The sequence below is a fragment of the Anomaloglossus baeobatrachus genome, chromosome 1 (genome assembly GCF_048569485.1).
Source record: "Anomaloglossus baeobatrachus isolate aAnoBae1 chromosome 1, aAnoBae1.hap1, whole genome shotgun sequence".
Lineage (NCBI taxonomy): Eukaryota > Metazoa > Chordata > Amphibia > Anura > Aromobatidae > Anomaloglossus > Anomaloglossus baeobatrachus.
Genome location: NC_134353.1, coordinates 638,951,941 through 638,959,381, shown reverse-complemented (window position 1 = coordinate 638,959,381; position 7,441 = coordinate 638,951,941).

The window sequence follows — 7,441 nt, the reverse complement described above, 5'->3', positions numbered from 1 at the left end:
CAGCATGGGGGATGTAGCACGATGGGGAGTGTGCAGCATGGGGGATGTAGCACGATGGGGGGTGCGCAGCATGGCGGATGGAGCACGTTTGGGAGTGCGCAGCATGGGGGATGTAGCACGATGGGGTGCGCAGCATGGGGGATGTAGCACGATGGGGAGTGCGCAGCATGGGGGATGTAGCATGATGGGGAGTGCGCAGCATGGGGGATGTAGCACGATGGGGGGTGCGCAGCATGGGGGATGGAGCATGATGGGGAGTGCGCAGCATGGGGGATGTAGCACGATGGGGGGGTGCGCAGCATGGGGGATGGAGCACGATGGGGGGTGCGCAGCATGGGGGATGTAGCACGATGGGGAGTGCGCAGCATGGGGGATGTAGCACGATGGGGAGTGCGCAGCATGGGGGATGTAGCACGATGGGGAGTGCGCAGCATGGGGATGTAGCATGATGGGGAGTGTGCAGCATGGGGGATGTAGCACGATGGGGAGTACGCAGCATGGGGGATGTAGCACGATGGGGAGTACGCAGCATGGGGGATGTAGCACGATGGGGAGGTTTGCAGCATGGGGGATGTAGCACGATGGGGAGTGCGCAGCATGGGGGATGTAGCACGATGGGGAGTGCGCAGCATGGCGGATGGAGCACGATGGCGGGTGCGCAGCATGGGGGATGTAGCACGATGGGGAGTGCGCAGCATGGGGGATGTAGCACGATGGGGGATGTAGCACGATGGGGGGTGCACAGCATGGGGGATGTAGCACGATGGGGAGTACGCAGCATGGGGGATGTAGCACGATGGGGAGTGCGCAGCGTGGGGGATGTAGCACGATGGGGAGTGCGCAGCATGGGGGATGTAGCACGATGGGGAGTGCGCAGCATGGCGGATGTAGCACGATGGGGAGTGCGCAGCATGGCGGATGGAGCACGATGGCGGGTGCGCAGCATGGGGGATGTAGCACGATGGGGAGTGCGCAGCATGGGGGATGTAGCACGATGGGGGATGTAGCACGATGGGAGATGTAGCACGATGGGGGGTGCGCAGCATGGGGGATGTAGCACGATGGGGAATGCGCAGCATGGGGGATGTAGCACGATGGGGAGTGTGCAGCATGGGGGATGTAGCACGATGGGGGGGTGCGCAGCATGGGGGATGTAGCACGATGGGGGGTGCGCAGCATGGGGGATGTAGCATGATGGGGAGTGCGCAGCATGGAGGATGGAGCATGATGGGGAGTGCGCAGCATGGAGGATGGAGCACGATGGGGAGTGCACAGCATGGAGGATGGAGCACGATGGGGAGTGCGCAGCATGGGGGATGGAGCACGATGGGGGGTGCGCAGCATGGGGTATGGAGCACGATGGGGAATGCGCAGCATAGGGGATGGGGCATGATGGGGGGGTGCGCAGCATGGGGGATGGAGCACGATGGGAGGTGCACACCTCCCCCCAACACACACACACACAGGGAACCACAAACACCGCCATACACAGACACCCACACACACAGACAACGCTGCACACACACAACACCCAGCACACAAACACCGCAGCATACATAAATATACGCACATACCGCACAACACACACATTGCACAAAACATACCTCCCCAAAACACACCACACCCACACAAACCGCGCAACACACACACACACACAACGCGACAGACACACAGCGCTCCACAAACAACGCAACACACATACAACACCGCTCTCACCCCCCGTCACACCCAGACAACACCCAGAACATGTACAGCGCCCTACACAAACACTTGGTAACTACACACAACAACATACACAATCATACATGAACTACACAATACGTAAATTCTAGAATACCCGATGCGTAGAATAGGGCCACCTTCTAGTATATATATATATATATATATATATATATATATATATATATATATATATATATATATATATATAAATAATGGTGCATGGATTGGGAATGGAGGATTGAAACTACATAGATCAGATGCCCAAGAACACTTTGATCTTTGATAGAAGACACCTTCGTCCCCCCCCACCTTACAGAAAATTACATTCCCCCCTTTCACATAGTGTGCCGCCGTTGGTTGCCCCTAGTGAACAGGTCGGCAGGCACCTCCACAGAACAGGTCACCACTCAATGGTCCGTCTTCACAGGGGCGGACACTGACAGTTTGGGGCTCCTGTGCAAGAAATTGTGCCTGCCTCCTCCCCTCCGTTTCTGGCGACAAAGATACAAATACAGATATAGATACAATATATTACATAGTTCCCTCTCTTGTTATGTATATTAGCATACCTTACATGTAATGAATTGTGGAGTGGGGAGGACACTGAGGACTATATAATGAATTGTGGGTTAGGGAGGACACTGAAGACCCCATAATGAATTGTGGGGTGGGGAGTACAGGATCAGGGCCATATTATGAATTGTGGGATGGGGAGGACACTGAGAACTATATAATGAATTGTGGGGTAGGGAGGACTTCCCCACATACGTAACATCACCCCCTTCTCCACATATGAAACACTACCCACTTCCCCACATAAGTAACCATAATCCTTCACCATTCAGCCCCACCAGCACGATGCCCCCCACGTATAATATAATCCCCTTTCCTATACAGCCCCATGCATATAACATTACTCCCTTCACCACACAGCCTCCCAGCAAGCAGCATCACCCTCTTCTCCATGCAGCCCCCTAGCTTGCAGCCCCAAGCAAGTAAATCTAACCCTAACCCTTCCCCACTCAGTCCGTTAGCAGGTAGTACCCCAGCATGAAGCCCCAAAGTACGCAGCCCCCTAACAACCGTAACATCACCCCCTCCTTCCCCAAGAGTGTAACATCACCCCCTTTCCTGCACAGCATCCCAGTACGCAGCCGCACACATACAAGATCACCCCTCTTCCCATCCAGTCTCATATATATATATATATATATATATATCTATATATATATAATTGCCTTATTCTGTCTGTCTGTCTGTCTGTCTTGCTCCAAAATTGTGTCCTTACGGTGACACAAAGATGATTGGCTGCTGGGCTCGCCATGGCCCCGCCCCCCCGCACGGATTGGCCGCTCGCCCAGGCTGCGCCCCCACACGGATTGGCCGGCCGCTCGCCCAAGCTCCGCCCCCCCACAGATTGGCCTCTCGCCCCGGCACCCTAGCAGGCATTGGCAACTCGGCCACGCCCCGCCCCCCTCACGCAATGCACGCTAGCTCTGGCCCCGCCTTCCCCCCCCCACATTCCCCGAACCGACACGGTCACGGAGCCACGACTACCAGGTGAGTACTGTACCCCCGGGAGCCCACATCAGCGTACGCCGCCAAACCAGCCGACACATACCCTCGCATTGCTGGGGCTGGTCGGCGTATGCTGGTGTGGGCTCCCGTGCGAGCGGGGGACGAGATGCGCTGGTAACCATGGTAGCATAGTTACCAGCGCATCAAGGTCCTGCAGCGGCGGAAAATACACACACGCACACACATAACAGCACACACACACACACACTCACACACACACATCACATCGCATCCACATACTCACAACATCCTGGGATATCGCTTGCTTCTCGGCGGCGATATTGTGCTGTGAGCTTCCAGGACCTGCCGGAGGATCACATGGCCAGAAGCATGTGGTATCTCCGGATGTTGTGAGTATGAGCGCGTATGTGCAATATCGTCAATGTGTGTGTGCGTGAGTGTATGCGATCGGGTGTGTGTGAGTGTATGCGATCGGGTGTGTGTGAGTGTATGCGATCGGGTGTGTGTGAGTGTATGCGATCGGGTGTGTGTAAGTGTATGCGATCGGGTGTGTGTGGGTGTGTGTTAGTGTATGCGAGGGTGTGTGTGAGTGTATGCGAGGGTGTGTGTGAGTGTATGCGATCGGATCTGTGAGTGTCGGCAGAGGAGCACGGCGTGCTGGAGGAGGCTGGGAGAAGAGAGGCTGATCCTGGGGAAGGCTGGGATGGGGAGGCTGAGAGAAGAGAGGCTGATGCTGGGGGAGGCTGAGGCTGGCTGATGCTGGGATGAGAGAGGCTGATGCTGGGATGAGAGAGGCTGATGCTGGGGACAGAGAGGCTGATGCTGGGGACAGAGAGGCTGATGCTGGGAGGAGAGAGGCTGATGCTGGGAGGAGAGAGGCTGATGCTGGGGACAGAGAGGCTGATGCTGGGGACAGAGAGGCTGATGCTGGGAGGAGAGAGGCTGATGCTGGGAGGAGAGAGGCTGATGCTGGGAGGAGAGAGGCTGATGCTGGGAGGAGAGAGGCTGATGCTGGGATGAGAGAGGCTGATGCTGGGAGGAGAGAGGCTGATGCTGGGGACAGAGAGGCTGATGCTGGGGACAGAGAGGCTGATACTGGGAGGAGAGAGGCTGATGCTGGGAGGAGAGAGGCTGATGCTGGGAGGAGAGAGGCTGATGCTGGGAGGAGAGAGGCTGATGCTGGGATGAGAGAGGCTGATGCTGGGATGAGAGAGGCTGATGCTGGGATGAGAGAGGCTGATGCTGGGGACAGAGAGGCTGATGCTGGGGACAGAGAGGCTGATGCTGGGGACAGAGAGGCTGATGCTGGGGACAGAGAGGCTGATGCTGGGGACAGAGAGGCTGATGCTGGGAGGAGAGAGGCTGATGCTGGGAGGAGAGAGGCTGATGCTGGGAGGAGAGAGGCTGATGCTGGGATGAGAGAGGCTGATGCTGGGATGAGAGAGGCTGATGCTGGGGACAGAGAGGCTGATGCTGGGGACAGAGAGGCTGATGCTGGGAGGAGAGAGGCTGATGCTGGGAGGAGAGAGGCTGATGCTGGGAGGAGAGAGGCTGATGCTGGGGACAGAGAGGCTGATGCTGGGGACAGAGGCTGATGCTGGGGACAGAGAGGCTGATGCTGGGGACAGAAAGGCTGATGCTGGGATGAGAGAGGCTGATGCTCCGGGTAGAAAGGCTGATGCTGCGGGCAGAGAGGCTGATGCTGCGGGTAAAGAGGCTGATGCTGGTGCAGCATGGGGGATGGAGCACGATGGGGGGTGCGCAGCATGGGGGATGGAGCATGTTTGGGAGTGCGCAGCATGGAGCACGTTTGGGAGTGCGCAGCATGGCGGATGGAGCACGTTTGGGAGTGCGCAGCATGGCGGATGGAGCACGTTTGGGAGTGCGCAGCATGGCGGATGGAGCACGTTTGGGAGTGCGCAGCATGGCGGATGGAGCACGTTTGGGAGTGCGCAGCATGGCGGATGGAGCACGTTTGGGAGTGCGCAGCATGGGGATGCAGCACGATGGGGAGTGCGGAGTATGGCGGATGGAGCAGATTTGGGAGTGCGCAGCATGGCGGATGGAGCACGTTTGGGAGTGCGCAGCATGGGAGATGGAGCACGATGGGGTGTGCGCAGCATAGGGGATGGAGCACGATGGGGAGTGCGCTGCATGGGGGATGGAGCACGATGGGGAGTGCGGAGTATGGAGGATGGAGCATGTTTGGGAGTGCGCAGCATGGCGGATGGAGCACGTTTGGGAGTGCGCACCATGGCGGATGGAGCATGTTTGGGAGTGCGCAGCATGGCGGATGGAGCATGTTTGGGAGTGCGCAGCATGGGAGATGGAGCACGATGGGGGGTGCGCAGCATAGGGGATGGAGCACGATGGGGAGTGCGCTGCATGGGGGATGGAGCACGATGGGAAGTGCACACCTCCCCCCAACACGCGCGCGCACTGCACAACACACCACACACACACACTGGGAACCACAAACAACTGCCGTACACAGACACCCACACACACAGACAACGCTGCACACACAAATATACGCACATACCGCACAACACACACATTGCACAAAACATACCTCCCCCAAAACACACCACACACACAAACCGCGCAACACACACACAACGCTACAGACACACAGCGCTCCACAAACAACGCAACACACTTACAACACCGCTCTCACCCCCCGTCACACCCAGACAACACCCAGAACATGTACAGCGCCCTACACAAACACTTGGTAACTACACATAACAACATCTATATATATATATATAACAAAATCATACATGAACTACACAATACGTAAATTCTAGAATACCCAATGCGTAGAATCGGGCCACCTTCTAGTATATATATATATATATCACCCTTTCCCTGCACAATTCCCAATATGAAGCACTTTCACTGTACAATCCCCCATTATGCAGACCCATACTGTGCAATCCCTCAATATGCAGGCCCATACTGTACAATCCCCCCATTATGCAGACCCATACTGTGCAATCCCTCAATATGCAGGCCCATACTGTACAATCCCCCATTATGCAGGCCCATACTGTACAATCCCCCATTATGCAGGCCAATACTGTGCAATCCCCCATTATGCAGGCCCATACTGTACAATCCCCCATTATGCAGGCCAATACTGTGCAATCCCCCATTATGCAGGCCCATACTGTACAATCCCCCATTATGCAGGCCCATACTGTACAATCCTTAAAGGGAACTTGTCAGGTCAAAAAAGCGTTATAACCTACAAGCAGGAGCCTGTGTGAGCTATTAACCCCTTCCTACCCATCCCTTTCTTTTAACATTGTACATTATGAAGGTAATAAAATAAGTTTTATTACTTACATACTCCCTATGTAAATAGCATAGGTCTTTAGCCCCATGGGCGTTGCATCACCCTGTGGGTGTTGTGAGGTATCAACCAGCTGTATTACAAAGGGCCGGCATGTTTTGCAGAAGCGTGGGTGCTCTGCAATGTGAAGCTGGCTGGGACCTATGGTTCCACAGGATTGCATTACATGTAGAGCCATGGAAGGGTGTGTGATGCTGATTACACACTCCTTACCACCTGTGGGTGTGGCTCCAGGGGTTAAAGCAATCCTGTCTCTGAACCTGGGAGAAGTGTGTCTAGGGCAGTCTAGAGAGAGACTGGCTCTAGATGTCCAGTGTGTGGACTGGAAACAAGCGAGAGCAGAGCCGAGAGCTTTGGGTGTATCAGCCTGCATGGAGGCTGATCACAAGGCTCTGATATTGAGTGTGAGGTGAGTGCAGCCAGGCCAGGGCTGTAGGGCCGAATCTCTCCAGGAGGAGAGACAGACAGGGGTCTGCAGAGGGCCCTGGGTGATGGAAGGAACCTTGGCTAGAGTTGTACGCTGGCAGGAGCCAGAGAGTGGGGAAGTTGCTAAACTTCCATTATGGACTTATTGTTTATGTTTGAGGGCAGTTTATGCTGAGTGTTTTTAATAAACTGCCAGAATTTCTATGAAGAGACTGTGTACATGTGTTGCTGAAGCTACCTCACACCGCTGCAAGCGAGTGAAACCCCCACGTTGCAGGGCGCAACGTTACAGCGTCTACATGCTTTCCATGATATCACGCTCCTGTGGATGTGATACCATGGATTTACATGAGCGACGTCATGTCTGCACTTTCAGAATCTCGCATGCGTGAGCTT